Genomic DNA, 22371 nt, shown 5'->3' with positions numbered 1-22371 from the left:
TTAAAACCACAAATATATCTTCTTATGGATCAACACTTCAAATAAAACACAGAAGAAGAGGAAAATATGGAGCATTATAACTTTTGTGCCAGAAAACCCAGCTCACCTTTGCTACCAGAGAGGAGGAGCTGATATCGAAGGATCAAAAAGTGACGCTTCACCACCAAAAGCTCGCAATCTCCACTCCAAGTTCTGACATTGATAGGTTGGGTATTGATCCCCAATACCTTTTTGGTACTGACCGAATGTCTGGTCACATTCATAATCGATTTGACTAATTCATTGATCAAATGCAGGCAAAGTTCTAACTATATTGAGATGGTTTTTGGTTTTTAAAACCACAAATATATCTTAATATAAAATATGGAGGTTTAAAATATAATTAATATATAATAAATAATAATTTAATGGCACCCACACTAACAAAACAATATCTGGTGTAACTGTTGGAGTTTTGAGTCGGGAGATGAGCTGTGATTATGAAACATTTCTGCTTCTGGAGGCAGAATGATCTGTGTTTTCTGAATACTGGATGATGCATCTGAGGCAGCAACACTTTTCTAAAACAGATGTATGGCATTTGAGACGGAAAAAAAACTACTCCTCTACTGTATATCATCCCTCTTCTCTTGTAGCTTCTTCCTCTCCTGTAGGTGTTCAGCGCTCCTTGATCCTTGTTCCAACTTCTTCCTTTATAATCTTTTGTGAGGCATTGTTCTCGGAGCTCCTTGGCAACAATATCAGATAGACCTCCGGTGAACCCTCGGCGCAGCGCGGCAGAGACTGCAGCTTGAGTCATTGGAGAGGGAGAGAGAGAAGCCTTAATCCACGCTGAATATAATGCTGCCGATTGCTGCCCGTTGTTAATTCTGAATCTCAATAATCCTCCCGGTTTGCGCTGCTCTTACTGGATCTCTGTAAGTAACCTTCAGTTCCACCCGGGTTATGAAATATTAACAGTTTGGAGTTACGAAATGTTTCACGTACATATGATGCAATGGTAATAAAACACAAAAAGGTCACTGCCATGACAATGCTAGAAGAAGTAGGGCAGGTTCTGTATCTCTGTCAGACATCACGAAGATATGGTATTAGGTCTGACAACTTCAGCCTTAAGTCGCATGCTGACAAGCATCAGTCCTTCTTCACCGCCCTTCAGCAAGACACTAAACCCCGCCGACCTTTAAGGTTACTGTTGAGCCGAGATGACCTTGACCTCCGACCTTCATATGGATGGGGATGAGTAAAGGTCTCCTAAACTAAATAAAGTCTCACACACTGAGGTTGTGTATTAATATGTATATGTATATGTGCGGCATAGCTAGACACTGAGGAATAGTATAAATGGAGCAGAAAAGACCAGTCGGACCATTTCTGCTTTTACTTTCAGTGCTGTTCATTTAGTTTATCGCTTTTCTTCCTTTCACTCTCTTTTAAAAAGCTCCAAGACCGAAGACTACTGAGAACGTAATGGAATTTTAAATAAAAGGCCACACTGCTGACGGTTTGCCAGAAGCTGAACTAAATGGATTCAAATTGAATATAAGTGGATTTTGACACCACGGCCCAGTCAAGGTCAAGCCGGGCCTGGTTTCTTTTTTTTGTGTGTGTGTGTGTGTGTGTGTGTGTGTGTGTGTGTGTGTGTGTGTGTGTGTGCGGCAGTGCTGCAGCAGCCCTCCCAAGCGCTGCCCGCTCAAGCCCGTTATTTCAGGTTAATCCTACAAATTGTGTTGGGTTTAAGTTGCATTTAACCTACATAAGAGGCCGTAGGTTGTGTCTCGATCCGGGACCACGGCCTCTGATCCCACCGCGCGCCCCGCTGCAATGTCCATTTGGCTAGCTTTGCGCCGGATGACCTCGAGCATATTAAAAAGAAGGAAAATACAACTTAATCTGGATAAAATGCTGCAGCAAAAGGCAGGAGAGAGAGAGAGAGAGGGGGAGAAAGAGAGAGGGAGAGATGACAAACCAGCACAGACACCCGGAGATGAAATGTAATTAGAGGGCCAGATTCCTACAGATTCCATAATCCCTGATCAAAATAAATGTTACGTGCGTTCAGTGTTTTCATTTGCTCATCTGTTTCTACCTCGTAGCCAAAACGAGGTCAGCTCAGATTTCCATTTTGGCTCCAAAGCTGGTTATTTCCAGCAATTTCTTTTCCGAGGCGGAGCGGATAAATTTAGTGCCCTGAACAAGATATTTTTAGAAAAAAAATCAACAAGCGAGTAGGGATTTACCACTCGTTTTTTTTTTATTCTGTGTAACTTTTATGTAACAGATCTTCGTAGAATGACTGCAGTGAAAGGTATGAACAGACAAAATGCAAATTATCTCACAAGTAATCACAGTAGTATTTTTGCTGTGCAAGTAAGACGGGAGGACTTCTGCATCTACAGATACACGTGACCTTTTGTTTTACAAGACATTCCTCTTTATAGTCCAGGCCACCCCGTTGCCCTACTTCCCCAGAATCCATCATGTGAGGACAGAGCAGAGGACAGCTCTGCTGCTCTCTGTTTATCTGGGAGACGGATGGAAAAGTCTGCGGTAAACCACAGAGGGTTGATTATAATTTTAGGCTGCTGTGACACTCGACAGTCAGAGCAAACTTCACCAAACAGGAATATGAGATCCAACTTTCTCTTTCAGCTCGAGGCGCTGCGAGTGCCACCCGCGCTGAAATCTGAGACCAGCAGTCGCCTGCTCGCCCAGAAAGCCGCGACATATCAGGTTGTTTTCATAAGCAACACGACTTCCTAGTGTTTCGCATCAGATTTCATTGATTTAAGCAAATGAAGACTGACTCGTGGCTTATGAGCACCTTGCTCCACTGACTTAGAGGTTAAAGAGTCACGGAGGTTAAAGGTTCCTCTGCCTCCAGTTAAAAGGGCAATGGGTGCTGACCTTTTGACCAACAGTCCCTGGATCTAAATCAATTCAGGAACTAACACACTGTTTTATTAATTATCTCCTTCAGTACATCTACTGTAGGAACAATAAAATATTAAGCAAATTAAGTTTTGTTTTCTCTCTTGATCGCGGCTCTTTCTTACATTCTCTCTAGCTCTTTGTAGACCAGTTGAGAAGTTGGCTTTGTTAAAGCTTCATCCAGTGTAAAGGTCTCTGTCCATGTGTAGTGTGATTATAGATCAGGTCTAGGTTCTATATTAATACTGTGAAAGTATCAAAGCCTCAGTCCACAGAGAAATGCACACAGCCTGTATTCAGAAACTGAGCCTTAAAACCAGCCGTCAGGACTTATGGAACTTTGTGATGTCACAACAAAGCAGTCACCAAGCCCCGCCCACCTGGACCCACCATCCAAACCTTTACAGGATTTGGTTTCTCTGAGTGTTTTTACCTAAAATCTGCTATATTTTTATTGGATCACTCAGAAAACAGTCAGCCAATCAGAAGAGAGGCTCAGAGCCTCCTCTCTTCTGATTGGCTCACTGACCTGTTGTTACTAGAGCTCCAGAGAGAAGCCTGAGAGAGTGGAAACTACACTGAGATGGTTTTTGGTTCTTAAAACCACAAATATATCTTCTTATGGATCAACACTTCAAATAAAACACAGAAGAAGAGGAAAATATGGAGCATTATAACTTTTGTGCCAGAAAACCCAGCTCACCTTTGCTACCAGAGAGGAGGAGCTGATATCGAAGGATCAAAAAGTGACGCTTCACCACCAAAAGCTCGCAATCTCCACTCCAAGTTCTGACATTGATAGGTTGGGTATTGATCCCCAATACCTTTTTGGTACTGACCGAATGTCTGGTCACATTCATAATCGATTTGACTAATTCATTGATCAAATGCAGGCAAAGTTCCTGAACACCTGCTTCTGTTTGGAGATGACCTGTGAGAAAGGAACCAAAGTCTGACCTTGGTTCTTTGGTCATAGTTCTACATAAAAAAGGTTTCTGGAGAACTTGAATAAAACAAATTCCCCCAAAACATTTGAAGTATTTATCACTGAATTTATGTTTTTCCAAATTGTGGGGCCAAACATGTCCATCAAATTAATTTCAGGAGAAAAATTCCATCTATAATTGACATGCAGTTTTACATTCAGCATCTTAAAAAGTTTCAGTCCAATGTGAAATATTAGCGATTTGAACGACTTAATAAAGAGCAATAAAAAAAAATGACTGGAAATGTGAAAGCAAGGCACATTTTGGAGATTCTATTGAATCTATGAGTCATCTCAAGAGCTCTGCTTATAAAATAGTCATGTATTTAAAGATTGAATCAGCTGTTTGTTAAATATTGAATGGTGAATTTAATATGGCAAAAGTGTTCCAAGTGGATACGCGTGGACGCGTTTGACATTTAATTGACCCCCCCTCAGATACTGATACAACATCTCAACAGCTCTGAATGAAAACGAACTGAAAGGCAGATTGCAGAATATTGCAGCATCAAAACCGAAAGGAGTTTTTTTTTTTTTCGCTAATGATCATGTGAAATAATCAGAAAGTGTAATTTATCTAACATTGGTTTCAGCCATCACAACAAAAACATACCAGGGGCTGCGTGACGATTCCCTCTCCGACCCTCACTGTTAGTTAAATAAACCAAACCTCTCAGAGGACAGATGCTGCTCCTGAACACATCCTTCCTTCCTTACACACAAATGTGATTTGTTTGCACAAAAGGCTTTTTAAGCTTTAATTATTCATTTCCACAAAAGCTTCCAGCAAAGATTGATATGATGAAAAATGAAATTACAAGATTGCTTTTTTTTAATTGTGTCTCCAACCTTTAGTTGCTCAGTGCTGCGACCGACCTTCTAGAGTTCACCTGTCAATCAACCATTAACGAACATTACTAATTAACTTTTCTTAAAGAAAAACTGCTTCTATTTTGTGGAGAAAAAAACTGCACCAGAATGCGGCAATGGGAACGGAGATAACGTTTCCGAAAAAGATAAAGCTTTTCCCAATATTATAAAAAAGAAATATCACATACGGCGGGAAATTTAATATTTCTGAATATCGACCCAAGCCTATTTCCTAAGTGCTTTCAGATCACAAAGTCAGTCAAGTTATCATAAGTTTGAAATCTGTATGCTATCACTATCTGATTCTTTAAAAAAAATCGAATATATTAGTGAATCTCGCCCAGGTCTTTTTTTTTTTTTTTTTTAAATCACTGTTTATTGAACAAGTTGGACAAGACAAGCTCTTTGAAGAAGTCCATTTTCTGCCATTTTAATTGATCCCTCATTCAAAAACACCATCAGTTTAGTGAAATATCACTTGGTGGCAGATGAATGAAACAGAGATTTATTGACGTGCAAAGAATAAAATCACAGATCTCACTTCTTTATGAATTTCTCTCATGGTACAACGAGCAAAAAGAGAGGTAGAGCAGCACTGATAAACCCTTGTAAAGGTTCAACATCAGCTGAACATTTGATTTGTCTCTGAGAAATCCTTCAGAGTGTCCGGCAGCAGCTGAGGAGCTGAGGACCAGACTGCAGCCTGTCCAAAACAAACACAGCTAAGCCAACAACAAACCACCAGCAGGCTGTTTGAAGTAGCCTCCGTCCTGCATAATCAACACTCCACTCCACGGCTCAGAAATCACTCCGCTCACTAAACTACCACTTCACAGAAAAACACACTCTTCAGTCCTCCTCCTCCTCCTCCTCCTCCTCCTCCTCCTCCTGCTCCTCAGGGTGGGCCTGCATCACCTTGCTGCCCCCCCCCGGTCTGAAGAGCCCCCCTCCCTCTCTCCTTCCCTCCTTTCTATCTGCTCATTACCTTAATTGATGTTTAACCCGTAGATCAGCAGCTGATGATGGCTCAATTAAGAGCTTGCTGGAGGACAGGGATTAGTCCTGTGTAAGTAAGGCGGTTTGTTGCCTTGCAGCCCCGGCGTCTCTGGACCCTTATCCTTCACTCCAGCCCCGAGGGTCTGAGCTTGGACGCTGTGTTTGCAAATACCCAAACCAGGCTACAGTGACAGAACGATCACACAATGCATGTAAGGCTGGGTATCTTATATCTTATATTATCAATGAATCTACAGGTTATTTTCAAATGTTTGACCTATATATAAAAATCTCCCGGAGCCCAGATGATGACTTCAAATTGCCTCGTTTGTTCCATTTAAAATGCAAGAATTCAACCTATTCACACAGACAGCTGATGCAAATCAGCAAATATTCGCATCTGAGGAGCTGGAACCAGGAAGACCTTTGGCATGACTTTCTGACAATCAACTAATCCATTAATGTACTCGTCCCTTCAGGGCTGAAACATTTCAGTTTGGTGCAAATATGATACTTTTTGGATATAAACCTTTAAGAATATAAACCTATTTTTACATTTAACACACTAAGCCATCCTTAGCAAGTGCATTACTACCATCTTAACACAATGCAGCTGTATGAGAACATCTTTTTCTCAATGTAGAACATTGAGGGGGTTTGTTCATGAACGTTTAGTTTTACTGCTTGTTGTTGCTGATGTGTAGTCACTCCTCCTCCTATTAAGATTCATTAAGGCTCATTCACAGATGCACCTCACCAGGCAGTCGTTTAAACCTCACCTGTATGTAAACTGTTTGACCTACTACTGTTTCTTACGCTGATGATGGCTTATGGCTGAAACGCTTTCGCTGATTGCCCCATATTAAATTAAATTATGAGACTATTTAACGGTGAGCGTCGTCATTTTTTTTCATCTTGTATAAGAACGTTGCCTAAATAAAAAAAACTGAAATCTGGGGACATATACAATGAGAATCTGACCAAGCATTCAATGCCAATGGAACTTGTTTTTGATTTTTAGTATTTGGTGCAATGGAAACATTTTGATTGGTGCTCAGAGAGTTTTGAGGTTTGATACCAGCCCACTTCATTCAGACCTGGATTTACGACTTTTAGGAAGGTGAAACTGACGGTGTGGAACTGATTACACGTCCTCCTCCAACCAATGTGATGTGCTTCAAAAAGACCAAGCACATGTACACCAGCTCACTAGCATGTTGCTTCACGCACGTTGATGGTAGACCACAGTGGGCACTGACATCAAGTAAAAGATGCGAAAACGGGCCGAGAACAAACCACAGACTGAACGGGACAGATGCTCGGATCGAGTGATTCAGCTACAAGTGTTCCCAGCTGGTGTGAAAATAAAAGCTGGTAAATTACAGCAGAGCAAAGCGGAGTCGTGCTTCGCCAAAAACACAGGACTCAGATACATTTCAGCTGAACTGCCAAACTTTCAGGGCTGGCCAGATGAAACTTTAGGAGAAGTGAGAACATTTTGTTAACACAAAGTTTGCTCCTGGTGCATCCAAACATTCAGGCTTGCATCTTATCATTATGTTCATTATCTGTTTATTATCTGTACATTATCTATTATTATCTATTATCTATACTTACATTGCTGTATTTTATGTTTCAGGTATAAGAGCTCTATCTATACAATCAATAAGAGTGATTGTGCTTTTTGTTTCTGCTTTGTTTGGGAATGTGAAACTGAAATATGGATCAAATCCAAAACTGTAGCACGCTGAACTTCTCCACTCGAGTTCAGGCCAAAGAAAACAAACAGTAGGTGTGATCAGCAGCATCAGGAGAGGCAAATCTCACCCAGTCTGGTTCCTCCACTCTGCGTGGCAACGCTTTTCTGGCTTCAAGCACAGAAGGGAGGCCATTTTGAAATCGCAGTAGGGGGAGAGTGGATTGTGAGGTGAGGCTTGCTGCTGCTACTTCCCACATTAAGTGGCTGATGGTCTCCTCTTTGTACAAAAACACCTTTGGCTTTAAGTTCCATTAACAGAGAGGGAGTGAGGACATTTCTTTCCCTCTTTCAATGTGCTGGGGTAAAGCGCTGCCCTGCGATGATTGAATCATAGCCATAATAGCAGAAGGCAGAGGCCTGCTGTGCGGCTGAGTTCTTCCTGTTCTCCTCGCTCAGCGTGGGAACAGCCGTGGACAAAATCTGCCTTGGAATCAGCACACAAAAGAGGCCATGAAAGCAACACGACCGGAGCAGGTAGTAATTGCTCCTTTCTGCTGAAATGCTCTGTGCGTTTGAAAAGGAGCTCGGCTTGTGGTGCAGAGGCTTTCAGTTTGACGGCGGCAAAGGAGGCACGCTCGTCTAACCGCGCTCACTAGAAAAGGTTTTCTTTTCTGCCATCGCGGGACCAGACCACGGGTCAGCTGCGGGCGAGCACACGGAAAACACATGTCCACCGCCGAGGCTGCCCTGCCGTACAAGGCCGAGTTGAAAAGGCAAACAGCCAAATCGAGGAGGTGGTGGGAGACTTGCCCTCCACAGCAGCACAGTTCGCCTCTATTCAGCAGCAGAGCTCTCCAGCTTCGCTCCCTTCCTCTCTCCTGTTTCCCTGATGGTGGAATATAAATCAAACCTTTACCTTCCCCAGCGTTGATGTGCTGATGTCATTTACTACTCTCACTAGCTAATGAAGCCTTGGCTGCAGCAGTGATTAAAGCCCATCAATACTCTGGCCAGGCCAGCAAACACATTGATTGGTAAAAATTTGACCCCGGTTAAAATTACAGTGCACGCCAACGTCCGGACTCCGCTGTGAACGTCTGCCCTGACTGATGACGAGCTCCGGGAAATCTGTCAGGGAACGAATGCGTCGCTGCTCAGTCGCTCTTTAGTTTGATTCAAACGTTTGGGTTTGGATCTTATCCAACTCTCCGCAGACCGTCTCTGCTCTGGTGTCTTCATTACAACAACACCAGGATTGTGGGTTGGGATTTGACAGTGTTTTATTAAATCTAGGAATCCAAGTAATGTTTATATTAATCAATCAATCAATCAATCTGTTGATAATGTTGAATAAATGTCCATCACATGTTCCTAAAGTCCAAGGTGACGTCTTATAATCTTCTGTTTCGTTTGACCAACAGTCTCACAGTGTTAAATGGCTTTCGATTGGTAATCGATTACCAAAGATGTGGAATCATTTTCCATTGATCAACTAATTCATAATTATATCCAGAGTTATTCGAATCTAAAAATCAGCATTGAATCTTCAAATTGTATTTCAATCATCTTATTCAATTAAGTGACAAAAACCAGTAATAAGTTACGTTTTAATTTAAAGAACTTCATGTGTTTAACCAGATATATGAAGTGTTTCTATCTATTGAAGGGACTTCCTGAATTGGACACGTCAATCTCACCAGAAGGTCCATTAGTAGCTGTTCTGGAGCTTTCAATCACTTCACATGACCTTCCTCAGCAGATAAGAGTTGCATTTTCTCGTCCACATTGTCCCGATTTTACTTTTGTCGCCAACATGAAAGAAAAAAATGGAAAATCTACAACATCCACTAGTTTAAAACTCCATCTACTGAGGAAGATCATGTGCTACAACCAAAAGCTCCAGAACAGTTTCCAAAAAACCTTGTGGTGAGGTGAGATGTCTCAGCTGCTGTTTCCAAGGTCAACGATGAACATGTTTTACTTTTTTTTTTCTTTTCTGGTACAAAAACAGAGAGTAGAGAAGATTTGTTTCAAAATAAGTTTCATGAATCTGGTTCTTTTATTATTCCCAAAAGGAAAATGGCTACCGGACCCCTCCTGTACCATCAAACCATCAAATCAAGCTCAAATACTGCTTTAAAGATAAGTCTATATTTTTGCACTATTTTGATATTTAAGTTTCAGTCATTCATCAAGTAAAACTGTCAAACATTCACTGGTTCCAGCTTCTCCAACGAGAGGATTTGCAGTTTTTCTCTGTCGTGTATGACAGTGAATTAAATACATACAAGCTTTTCTACTGTTGGCCAGACAAATCTAGACATCTGAAGCTGTCACCATGAGCTCTAATGAGTTCTGACACTGTACAAAAAAAAAAAAACTACATCAACAAATCAATCAACAAAAGAATTGATGAAAATAAGTTGCGGTTGCAGCCTGAACACGACTATTGGTAGGTACGACCAAGCACACCGATTAAAAACACACACACTGAACCTGTAAATGCCGTTTAAACATGCGAAACTACACGCTCTGCACTCCGCCGCTTCATCATGCCTCTGACAGACACTGACACTCTGCAACGTCTGGAGAGCACAACGGACGACTGCCTGGGTTTGCAATTCAGCAGGAAGCGGCAGCAGGAGAGAATGATTGTACTTCCTCAAATTAGCAGAAGCAAGGAGGGAGGGGAGGGGAGTGAGGGGGCGGGGGAGTGTTGGGTTTTTTTTTTTTTCCCTACTGTGTTTTGACTGTAGCCAACAGAGCACACGATGAGAGCACATGGCTGAAGAAAACCACAAACCCCAAGTCCTGTTCCTTCACAGACCTCGACTCTGTGAATTTGGACGGATGTTCAGCAGAATTAATTCCAAGATGAGTTTTCACTATAAATAAAAAAAAAAAAAAAAGAAACTGTCTCCTTAAGTTTTGCCCTGGCACGGCGCTTTACTCTGTTGACACGAGCGGCGGCGGCACAGCTTCGGCTACAGTCACGCTTCTCAGGGACACAAAAGCCCATTACTGGAGCTGAGCCCATAAGTTAACTGGAGCTTAAGCCACCCGCCCTTTTTTTTTTTTTTTTAGTTACAATATTTTGTTCAATTTATGGATTGTGTTCCTGTGTGAGAACATGAGCAAGGGGAAACTCTGCTGCATGAATGTCATGTAAAAGAAAAAAAAAGGAGGCACCACGTCTTCACTCAAGTGCATTATCAACTCTCCTTCCATCCTCCAAGAGCCAGAGTTCAACAGCTGATGGAGACGATGATATAAACCCTCAATAATGTGAGAACTGAGGCCACAATACAAGAGTCTGCATGGTCAAATCTCACATGGAGAGAGAGGATAAGATAAGGTGATGTGTGTGTGTGTGTGTGTGTGTGTTTATGTGTGTGTGTGTGTGTGTGTGGGGGGGGGCTCCCATTACATCTTGACAACATCAGGAACAACAGAGCGTTTATTTTAGCTTCAAACTCCTGACGGTGCTCACACCTCAGACAATACAAAACAAAAAACCCTCCTGTCTGCTGTTTCCCAAGTATTTTGGTCCATTTTTATTCCTTTATGAAATCGTGCGGGTGTTGAGTGGAGAGATAACAGGAAATAAGGAGAGAGATTCACAATTCATGGTCTGATTCCAGCTTGTAAACAGTGTACACATCAACATCTGGGAAACTTTTCTGGAAGCTCAGGCGTGTCCGACTTCCCACTAACTAAAGTCAAAGTGCCTGAAAACCAAACAAATATGGACACGTCACATTACCTGGATACTGCTGTTCCGCGCATTTAAACCCAAATTTAATTGATATATTTTGTTATATTTTCAGTTCACAGTATTTTAAATCTTCGGACGACCGACTGTGTATTCATACAACTTTAATTTGACCAGACTGAGTATTTATATTATTTAAATTTATTCTGTTTAAAGTGGCAGCAAACTTTCTAACAGGTATCAGTTTGAGGATTTTGAGCTTTAAACCAAAGCAGCTCTGAGCTCCAATTGGTCCACCTCACTACAGCCTGGTAATAACAGGTGTAATTTAACATGGGAATCTCAGATCTTTATCAGTTAATTCTTCACTGAATATCTCCAGTTTTGTTGTTTGTAGCCGTATGATCTGATGCCCCTTGAATTGAGGGAATTCAGGGACATTTCTTTCAGGAGACGTGATATTCATCGACTCAAATCTGACAACCATGCAATCAAAACATGACACTCTCCTTTTTACTGTCCATCCCATCAGCCACTTCTCTCCTGTATCTCTGTATTACCCTTCTTATCTGGACAAACAGTCATCGGTGGTTACCCTGAGCCTCTGAGGCGAACTCGTCCTCCTGCCAAAGACTCACGAAGAACCACTAATCTGCTCTGACTGCCGGGACGCTCACCAGCACTGCTCAGCACCCTTTATCTGGACTGTCTCCCGCGGGATCCCGTGACACCTTTTTGGCAACCTGGACTTTTTACCTGCAGGCGCTGCTGAAACACTCATCTGTCCGTGCCGCAGCAGAAGAAGCAGCAGCAGCAGCAGCACATCCCTCTGCTGCACTAGATAATGATGTAATAGATAACAGTTCTCCTCCTGTCTCCTGACATGTGAGACTTCTCTCCAGAGACATATTCTCATTGTCTTGCTGCCCTCTAATCCCAGTCACCTGCCTCTCTGAGATGCTGCCAGAACCGATGCTGGATGTGGAAAAACTGACAGAAGGAGCATTTCTCTTTCCAACAACGACAACAAAAAGATAGGCTAGAAATAAAAAAAAAATAAAATAAAAAAACCTCAGAGCTGACTTGACAGGAGCTTTATTCTAGTTTATTGATATCATCATTACAGGGCTGCTTCCACGAGCAAAATGGTTTCCGGGTTTGAGGAGGAAATTAGAAGTTTGATGGCACTCTCTCCCGGGAGAAAAGCAATTACGCACAGCAATGAGAGCACAATTGTCGGAAATGGGCCCATGAAAGAGACATAAAATTATTGGACCGACAGAAAAGCTTATAGGATAAGGAAAATCACCCAACATACATACATACATTTATTTATTTATTTGTGGAGAAACAATTTAACCAATCACTCCAGTTTTCCTGAGGCAACAACAGCGCTCCTCTCTGTCTATTTGAGCTGCAACGTAAACCTGTCATTTAACGCGTAAACCAAATTGATGGCGCGATAAAAGTTGCCGATAAACTCGACGTGGCTCTCTCTGAGATGAAATCCATTTGCGAGAAATGAAGAAGAATAGTGTCAACAAAAAAAACCTAGCTGACACCTGACGTAAATCGTTTGTGACAGCTCCTAATGGAGTGTTATTATTACGCACGACGCCGCTCAAAGCCCACCGGCCGCGATACGTTATTTACAGGAGAGAGAGAGAGAGATAGAAACACGCAAAGAGACGGAGAGGAGAAGAGAAAGCTCCTGAACGTAACACTCGTGTTAACTTAGCTCCGTCTCCTTGGTGGGAAACGCTGAGCAGAAAGACGGTGAGGCTTTAACTGCGAGGCACCGTGAGAGTTACCACAACCGCCACAACACCGCGCCGGTTATCAACTCCTCGACACGAACATGCAAATACCTCAACAGCAACACCACCACGGCGTGTGGACACACAGCTGTCAGAACTGCCCAAACACAGGAAGCGACACACACACACACACACGCACACACACAGACACACACTCACTCTCTCTCTCACTCACACACACACACACACACACACATACATACAAAAACGTGAAATGCGGACACAAGCTGGTGAAGAGTGACTTACCCGAGCGGTGTATCCACATCTGTTTGATGAGACGGCGGAGTCAAACGTCACACTTTGTCGAATTCAAAAACGCACACGAAGGTGTTTTGGTATTTTTTTAACAAAGCCGAAGTGTAACTCTCCGCCGAGCGCGGTGAGACACCAATTAAAAAATCTTCCTACTTGATGTTCAATGTAACTATTTAGTTATGGCAAATGGTGCCTAATCTACCCTGAGTGGCATTCTCCGTGACTGACGAGAGCTCGAGCCAATGGGAGCGAGCCGCCCGCGCCGCTTCGACCAATCGCGACGTCAGCACAAGAGTTGGTGGAAGGTGAGCTGCGAGGTAGGAAGGGCTGATGGCGACATCATGTGTTAAGACTATATATCCCTCCGCTTGTCATGTTTTGAGAGCAGCGACTCTACTTTCGCAGCTTTTCTAGTAAGTGCAAATCAGAGTCCACAGTTTTGTAGCCCACTGCAAGAAATCAAAACATGTTACAATAAATATTCACATTACTATTGTTGGACATCGTCATATGAGAACTATAAACGCCTGAATGCCATCATGTAGACCCTGTAGCGGTATTTAAGCTGTACATAAGCAACACAACAGTGTGTGCGTTTGGTATCCTGTCGGTTATTAACTGAAACATTCCATTACAACAGCTTTGTTTACAGACGCTACGTGTTTAAAACTTATAATAAAAAATTCTACATTTGATTGTCAGAGTGGTGACAGCTTTACTTTCACTGAATGTCGGAAGGAGCGATGAAGTGCAAGCGCCCGCCGCCCTACTTTCTCTATTCTCGGCGGAGGAACACGATGTTTACAGTGAGGGAGGGAGTGACGTTACGGTGACAGAGTCAGCGTGAGGCGTGTGACAGAGCAGCACATGTTCGAAAAATGTTACTTTCACACCCGCTCGAGTTTTGAGACGGTAACAATGTAGCAGACGAACACGTTCTGTTTTAAATCTTTTCATTAGTTCAAGCTTTTACTGTACGTGCTCCGGGCTACGTCACGTTACGTCAGTGTGGAGCAAATGGCCCGGCCTGGAGATTTAAAGTAATAAAGCTTGTGCATGAGATTTTTTTTTTTTTTTTTGGCTCAAATGTGAGAGTAGTAGTTACAGATACAAATACATATTTAAAAAGAGTAATAACACCTAATACAAAGAGTAATTCCATAACCAACAAACACATAAACATAAATAAAACTATTACATGTAAAAATATAAAGAAAACTATTTGAAAAAGCATAAGAACAGAAAGTAAAGCTGGCAGTTTATTAGGTACACCTAGCTAAAACTAACATATTTTAATACAAGTCCTCTAATAAATGCTCATTTTGGAAGTTGTGGTTTTTGCTGTTGAATTATATTTGGGTGTTTCTATTATTTTGACCACCCCATTTATATCAAAGAGAGTAGGCTAAATGTATGATTCAATACAACCCCCAAAATGATGGAAGTTCAATCTACAACCCCCTCCTGTGAATGATATATCATTGTACATGACATTATTACATTGTTAATACAGATGGTAACCATGTGAAAGCAACCTTTTACTGTTATAGCTGAAACTATGTTTAGTCCAGTGGGCCCTCTAAACTGGAGGTAGGGCCCCTACAAAGGGTCATGAGGTGGTTCTGAAGGTGCATGAAACGTTCTGATGCATAAATCTGTATTTCCTTTTTGTTCATTTAATATTGGACAATTTGACCTGTTACTTAAGTGACAAACCACAAAGTTTCAGAGGAGAAAATTCTCTTCTTCTTTTGTGAAACTGCCAACAACTTATAGACATCTGAAACATGAAATGCATTTTAAAAAAAAAAGTTATTAGGTTGAGGCCACCAGTTTATACAGTATGTTTTTATATGTAAAATCTTCATCTGCAAAGTAACAACTGACTCCAGGTGTCAGATAAATGTAGTTCAGCAGTAATGAAGCTGTATTCAAGTACATTACTGGGGAAATGTACTTACAGTATTTACTTTCCATCGCTGCCAGATTGTAAACTTGACCTCGGCTGCAAAACATTTACTACGCTGGTTTCATGGCAGTATTCCTGTCTAAAGCTTAGGTTATGTGCAGGGTCGACCTCAGCTGTTTGAGGCCCTGTGCAGAATTTGACCTCAGCTCAAACCTGAGAGGGAACTGAAAGATAACCCGGGTGGTATCAGGGAAGTGGTGTATGGACTAACGTGTAACACAGCAAAATCAGGACACATGGTAGTTCAGATAGAGGGAAAAAAAAAAAATTCCACCTCCAGATTGATTAACAGTTTAATCGAATTAACTGTTTTAAAGTCAGGTCAAGAATCTGTCAAATATAGCCTACAACAGACTTTGAAAGACAATATGAAAGAGAACATTTTCTCACTATTACCATGTGTGCCCGTCAGACAGAGGGAATGTGCCACACAGTCTGGGCCGCCCTGTCACATTCTGAAGTATTGCACCATGTTTAAACAGCAGCACACAGCAGGGGATGGACAGCTGGCCCCACTCCCACAATTTTTTTTTTTTTTTTTTTTTTACAGCTTCAATATGCAACTTTTCTGACATCAGGAGGAACGCACAGCAGGACTTCCCTGACTCTGCATATTGAGACAGGAACCCCCTGGTTCGCCTGAAATCGGGACTTGAGTTCCAGGATAAGATAAGATAAGAACCCGACCTGCAGAGGGAGAGGAGGCCACTTCCTGCAAACACTTCCTGCTGTGACAGAAAGAGGCTTAATATTGTGTCACTAAATGTAAAGTTGAAAGTCTTAAGTGATTTGTTAATGAAATAGATAAAAAAACACGAGGGAGGACTACGAGTGATGAAGTAACTAGTGGTATAGTAGTAGTAGTGACATAAACTCAGATACAGACTGAGAGAGGGAGCAGCACAGAGAGAGATTACACAGTGTTTTCTGCTTTACATAAGAAGCTTATGCGATGGGGTTTTTCGAAGGAGAATTGCAGCAGTCAGATGGACGCCCCGCTGTCTATCTCTTACGCCGTCCTATGTGTGCAGCTGGGTAGTCCAGCGGTCGGCCGCCTGGCCCGAGGGTCAGGGAAATGCCACGGGAAAAATGACAACAAACAAACTCAGCCAGACCAGAGTTTGGAGTTAAAAAAAAAAAAAGAAAATACCAAGATGCAGAACTCCTGTCTAGATGTCACACTCACAGCTACTCTTCCTGCTGTTATCCAGGTTATCACTTGGATAGTCATTATTACAGCTGCAATGACATAAATAGGGGTTTTTTTGGGGGGGTTTCAAAACACTGTCAGAGCAGCTGGACTTTCTCACCCAGCTCAATTAATAACTGCTCTTTGGCGCCCCCTGTTGAAGTAAAGCTGAATCACTTCAGTTCAATAAGTGCAAGACACTGTTTTCAGATTATAATTAATTTTCCAAGCTTAAGAGATGCAAAGAGGTCAGACACCACTTCACTGTACAGCTGAGGAAATGTTTGGATGATGTGCTCTTTTGAATATAAGGTCAAACAAAGAGCCTGAGGGATGAATATGTTACATGGTATAAAAAGCAGTGTTCAACTGTGTCTCCTCCCAGTTTGTTTTCTTGTCAGCCCTGTCCACATACTTTTGGCCTGGGTATGTTTTTAAGTAGTTGGTTTGGAACTTCTTCAGTTACACCACGTAGTTTTAAAACAATACAGGATAATATAATATATAAATAATATAATACTTAACATCAAGAGTGACGTTGCAATATATATATATATATATGTATGTGTGTGTGTGTGTGTGTGTGTGTGTATATGAAGATAAGTTTATATAAGTATATGAAATACCCATAGTAAAATTTGCATATGTACATACATATATTCAAAATATTTATAATGAATTTTTATATAGTATAACATTTTGCAAGATTATTAAATCAACATACATTTAAAGACTTGATATGCTTATATATGTTTTTCATGTTCATTTCTTGTTAATTTTAATGTTTACCTCCTCATTCTAGGAAAGTGGTCTCAGACTTTCAAATTTTTTTATTTTATATGTGCATATATTTAATGGGAATTCAGTTATGTACATACATGTATATTACATTTGTGTAATAACAGTGTCAACAGTTTGTGTTTGTCCCTTTCCTGTTTCAATGTCCCCCTGCACAAAACCAGCTCCATAAAGAAATGCTTTTCCCAGTTTGGTGAGGAAGAACTTTACTGGTCTGCACAGAGATCTGACCTGAGGCCACTGGGATGAACTGGAAGAGTGACTGTGAGCCAGACCTTTTTACCCAACATCAGTGTGTCTGAATGGGAGCAAAATCCCCGCAGCAGGTTCAACATCTGGTGGAAAGACTGAAAGCAGAAGAGTGGAGGCTGCTGTCAGAAAGACACGTTCAGCTACCACAAAAAGGCTGTAATGATCAGGTGTCTACATACTTACGGCCACTAAGTGCATTAAAAAACAATTATGCATTGTTATGAGAGGAAATTGGACCTTATTGAAATTCTGATAAGCTCAGGGATGAACAACAGGCTCAGCAAGTCATATTTAGCAGAGAGTTCACAGATATAAACAGGAATCAATCAATAACCCACCTATTGTCCTTCAGTCTGAACATTAAGCTCAGAACGCTCTGGGAGCTTGCTAATGTGTTCGCGAGGGCAGAAGGTCACAGGGACTGGAGGACACTGCAAAAAAAAAAAAAAAAAAACCCCATTGTTATGCAATCAGGTGGAGATGCATTTTGAATGAAGTGCTGATGTGAAGAATACTGAGAGCTGCTTTCTGTTTGCCTGACCTCACAGAGTTTACAGGCTGCATCATAAAACTCATAAAGTTCGTGACACAAATAACACGGTTGGCGACGGGGTAGGGACGAGGGTGACTTGAGGGTGAGGAGGGTGTTTGTTTGAGATTTCTATGTGTTTCTGGTTTATTATTTAGGTAAAGACCCTTACAGATAACGCTCAAAATATGACTGTATTACTCTTTATGTCCCACACTTACCTTGCCATATTTTTTCTTACTCTTATGTACCTTTATGCATTATATTGCACTTTTTCTTATTTTTGTACCTTTAATTACCGCAGTTGTTTATGTACACTGTTGTATGTTCTTTTTTTTATCTTTCTATGTCCTGTTGGTTTAATTAATGTTTTGTCTAATTTAGAGAACTCTTTTCATTTTATTTTTTTATTTTTTTATTTTTTTTTCTCCCACGTTTGGATTTATTGTCCGATTATACATAATGGGTTATCTATGCAAGTTGATGCTTCATAATAAAAATATATTTAAAACAACAAATAACACAGTTGTTGTGTAAATGATAAAACAAACATAATTGCAAACCAAGCCCATTTATAAGATGGAGCACAAAGTACAGATTTAAATTAGGCTACCTTAACTTTAAATAGGACATATTATAGTGTCCATTGTTTTTTTTTTAGTGTCTACTAAATGAGACTTATATTTACTGTACATGTACTGTTCTCTATTCACCCTATGTCTGAACCGCTTTGATTGAGCATAGGGCTCTTTAAGGCCCCCCTCCCCCCGCTCAAGCCCGGTGTGCTCTGATTGGTCGGCTTGCCGGCAACTACACGTTCCGCTCACGTCTTGCGTACTGGCAAACCGTTGTGACTGTAACAATGGCGTCCCACTGCCAGGTACCCGGAAGGCGGGAAATAGCTGAAAAAGTATAAAAAAGTGCTGCAAATAAAGTCTCTCCACTGTCTGCAATGGACGTTACACGACAATATTCATAACCTGGAATACTTTTATGAAACCCCATTGTTTGTTTGTTTTTAATCTGTGGACACTTACGGACTAAAGGAATGTAAATAATCGGAGGAATGGACGGATTATCGGACTTCACGACAGGTAGGACCGCTTTACTGGCCTTGCTGGTTTACAATGCTCTGTGCCTGTTGCTATGCTACTTTGTACTAACACGATCAGGTCGCCGGTGACCCGCTTAAACACCATAAATCCACAAATAATAATAAAGTAGACTTACATATTGAGAGCCCGAGTCGCCCCTTCCTTCAGAAACTGCCGTTGCGAAAATCCGGCGTCGAACTGTACGCGGTTTTTGAAGAAGTCCCTGAAGTGGCCGCGTCACAGTAAAATGTTTGGAACAGTTGAGGGAACCTGGTAAAAATGAATTGCAGCCACCAAGCAATTTGTCATTCATACAAAAGAGATTTCTCCAGGTAACTGAGAACACAGTGTCTTTTCAGCATGACTATTTAATAAAATAAAAAACATTTTCTGGCCTTCATTTGAAGTTGTTGTTTGCTGTGCTGGTGCCAAGCTTGTACTGAGGGTCCAGCTTGTATGTGGGCTGCACTGAGGGAATAGGTGTAGGAAGTAAGGCCCGGACCCCCAAGCAGGCGTTTAATGCAAAAGTGGTTATTGTCCTGACAGCTACTCCCTCTCACCGTGTACTTTCAGCCTTGAGACTTTGTTGATAATTCATGCACAAAAAACTGCAGTTATTACAGATATTTCAGTTTTTACTTTTTTTAAATTAGCAAAAATTTCTAAAATTCTATTTTCACTTTGTCATTATGGTGTATTGTGTGTGGGATTGAGGAGACATTTTCTTTAATTTCTATGTTGGCATATACTTGAAGTTATATGAATAATTTTAGGATTACCTGTACATAAAACAGTATAGGAAAGGGAGAACTTGGAAAAAGGATAATAGGTCCACTTTAAGGAAATTTACAAAAGTAAAAATTCTTCAAATTGTGACAATGTAAAATAATAAAAATAATCTTTAAAAATAATAATTTCTCTTCCTTGGAGTAAATTAACCTTCTTCTTTTCTTTTTTTTTGGTTTTGTATAATGGCCCACTTTTAACCCTTGCATTTGAATCATCCCGTCAGGTTGTGTAATCTTTGCAAGCCCCCTGTCATTTGAAACTTAACATTCTGAAAACTAATTTCAAAGACAACAAAAACTTGTACATGTAGTATAGTGTACATTTTACCTTCTTTAAATGCTGGTGTTATGTTCTCCAAGCCCATTGGTTCTTACTGACTTCAGATTATTACACATTTCATGCTCTAATTGAGTATTTCCAGCTGTAGGAAAGTGTCTGCGTGGGATTTTGCCTCTTTAAAATGAATGATAAGATATTGCAAACTGTCCCGTTTGTTACATGTAAACCATGTTAACTGGCTTTTCTGTACATCCATCTATGTAAACTAACGTGCATGCAAACTAATGGCTTCATAGCTCCTGCTACATAAACACATGCACATCCAAATTCCATAAGGTGAAATCCTCAGTCACTTTTATAATCATGCAGTTTTGTATTCCCAGTGGTCCAAACTGCAACAAAACACATCTGCTATTTGTTTCTACTGTCCAGATCCACAGACCTTAAAGAACATTTATTTACCCAAATCTGAGACTTAAGCCGTGACCCAGGAATCCATGTTGGTGGTTCACACGGGGCCGTGACCTCCCCATTTGGGACCGGCTCTGTGAGCTTCCAGCTGCTAGATTACTGTTTTCATCTGGACCCAGTGAAGACACGATAGTGTGTGTGATTCTGCCTCTTGACCGAAACATCACACTTTAAGTCTTTGTATTAGAATGACCTTTTAATGGAATGAGTGCAAAGATTCATCGTGCTGTGGGTTTATCCAGCGTTTTCTTACATTATGGCTTAACTGTGGCTGTTTTATTAAACTAAAGACTCGTTTTTGCAACCGTACAGATGTCACATGCTCCTCTCATGCTCCTTATGTTACATTTTCTTTAGTCTACACACATGCTAACGTGGCAGCATTGTTTGTTTTTTTCAAATTTCATGCTAATAGTTGGATCACCAAAATCAGTAGGAGTGATCCTCTGGAGGCCATGAACGTCTTTACAAAAATTGAATCCATTTTTTAAGTCTGCATGTATGTGACTATTCAAATATGTGGATCCATTCAAAACTGATTCATTTAAACCACAAATGTTTGGCGGGATATTTCAGTCTGGATCAAACTGGTTGACCAATCACCCCATTAACTTCGTTAAATTAAACAAGAGCCCAGAAGAGTCAGTGGTGACTTTATATTCCTGTTTGTGATGAAATGATGATGAATTAGAGAGAGAGAGAGAGAGAGAGAGAGAGAGAGAGAGAGAGAGACAGGAGATGAAGGGGATTCAAGAAAAGTGATGTAAAGGTGGTTTTCAACTCTGAAACTTCTCTATATAGTTAATTTCTTTTCTTCCACCCATCATTCCTGTTTGTTGCTCTCTTGCTCCTGCCACAAAAACCAAAGAAGCTGCATTTTAAAAAATTCTGCCAAACAAAAGTACAAACTCAGTTGAGATTAAAATAAAAGAAGTGTAGACTCTCAGTCTGACTCCCCACCCTCACATCCCAGCAGCTCTTATCTTCTTTCCTCTCTGTTTCTTCCCTTATCTTTCTTTATCTCTTGACAGTTCCACTTCTCACTTTTTCCTTTTCCCTCCCTATCTCCGTCTTATCTGTCTGCCATAATCCTCTCCCCTCCTTGTTTATTTTCCTGTTTACTCTCTGCAGTTTTTTTCTTCATTGCTTGCCAGGTGATGGTTTTGGAGGCTTTGCCAGTTTTTTTAACAGAAATGTGTGAAATGCCCAAAAAAAACTTCAGCGCCAGATCTTCTGTTTCTCAGCAGTGTCTGGCTATTTTTTTTTTTCCATTTCACATTTCAACTGTATTCAAATTTTTCTCTCCTTCCATAAAAGACTAATATCGTTATTCATGACACTCAGGATTTCTGAAAGATCATCTTAACTTCCTCACTTGCTGATAAATCTGACACTAATCTTTTAGGCTCAATTCTCAATGGATGTTTTCCAGACTTTAATCCTGTAGCAACAACTGGCTTATAGTTTTGTTTTACTGTTTGGTTCAGTCCCAGTGTTTCCAGCAGCGAGCAGCAGACAGACACAGTCAGAGAGCAGCTGGTGAAGGAAGTGGAGCAGTTAGCAGCTAAAGAGCCAGGTTTTATTCTCAGAGGTTGGTGGAGACCAAAACAGGGGCTTTATTTTAATACATCTACATAAAATCTCTATATATATTTTATATATAGAATCTGCACTCTCATAGCCACGAACCCTGTAGGAGGATGTATAGATAGGAAGCTGGATAGTAATGATAACTT

The 22371-nt window shown here is 40.9% G+C and overlaps 1 protein-coding gene and 1 long non-coding RNA gene across 7 annotated transcripts in view; both read right to left on the bottom strand.

Annotated features, from left to right (window-relative positions):
• mef2d (myocyte enhancer factor 2d) overlaps positions 1-13461 on the bottom strand; it is a 98242-nt gene extending 84781 nt beyond the window's left edge. For 2 of the 6 annotated variants that reach the window (XM_087178723.1, XM_087178727.1), the window contains exon 1: positions 13257-13459. The gene's annotated coding sequence lies outside the window, so the exon portion shown is untranslated. Of the gene's footprint in view, positions 1-13256 lie in introns of all 6 variants that reach the window. The other 4 variants (XM_087178726.1, XM_087178725.1, XM_087178728.1 and 1 more) reach the window with 3 other exon arrangements.
• Positions 13462-17238: 3777 nt separating this feature from the next.
• On the bottom strand, positions 17239-17898 carry LOC147818085 (uncharacterized). Its single transcript, XR_015438335.1, has 2 exons — positions 17812-17898; positions 17239-17568 (listed from the first exon to the last, which is right to left on the bottom strand). It is a non-coding gene; the product is annotated as an uncharacterized LOC147818085 (long non-coding RNA).
• Positions 17899-22371: the final 4473 nt, after the last annotated feature.

This window comes from Seriola lalandi, unplaced genomic scaffold (genome assembly GCF_002814215.2).
Source record: "Seriola lalandi dorsalis isolate HSWRI2012SDOR001 ecotype SW California unplaced genomic scaffold, Sedor1 jcf7180002054720, whole genome shotgun sequence".
NCBI lineage: Eukaryota > Metazoa > Chordata > Actinopteri > Carangiformes > Carangidae > Seriola > Seriola lalandi.
Note: the sequence above shows the minus strand (reverse complement) of the source record. Positions and strands in the feature narration are given on the sequence as shown.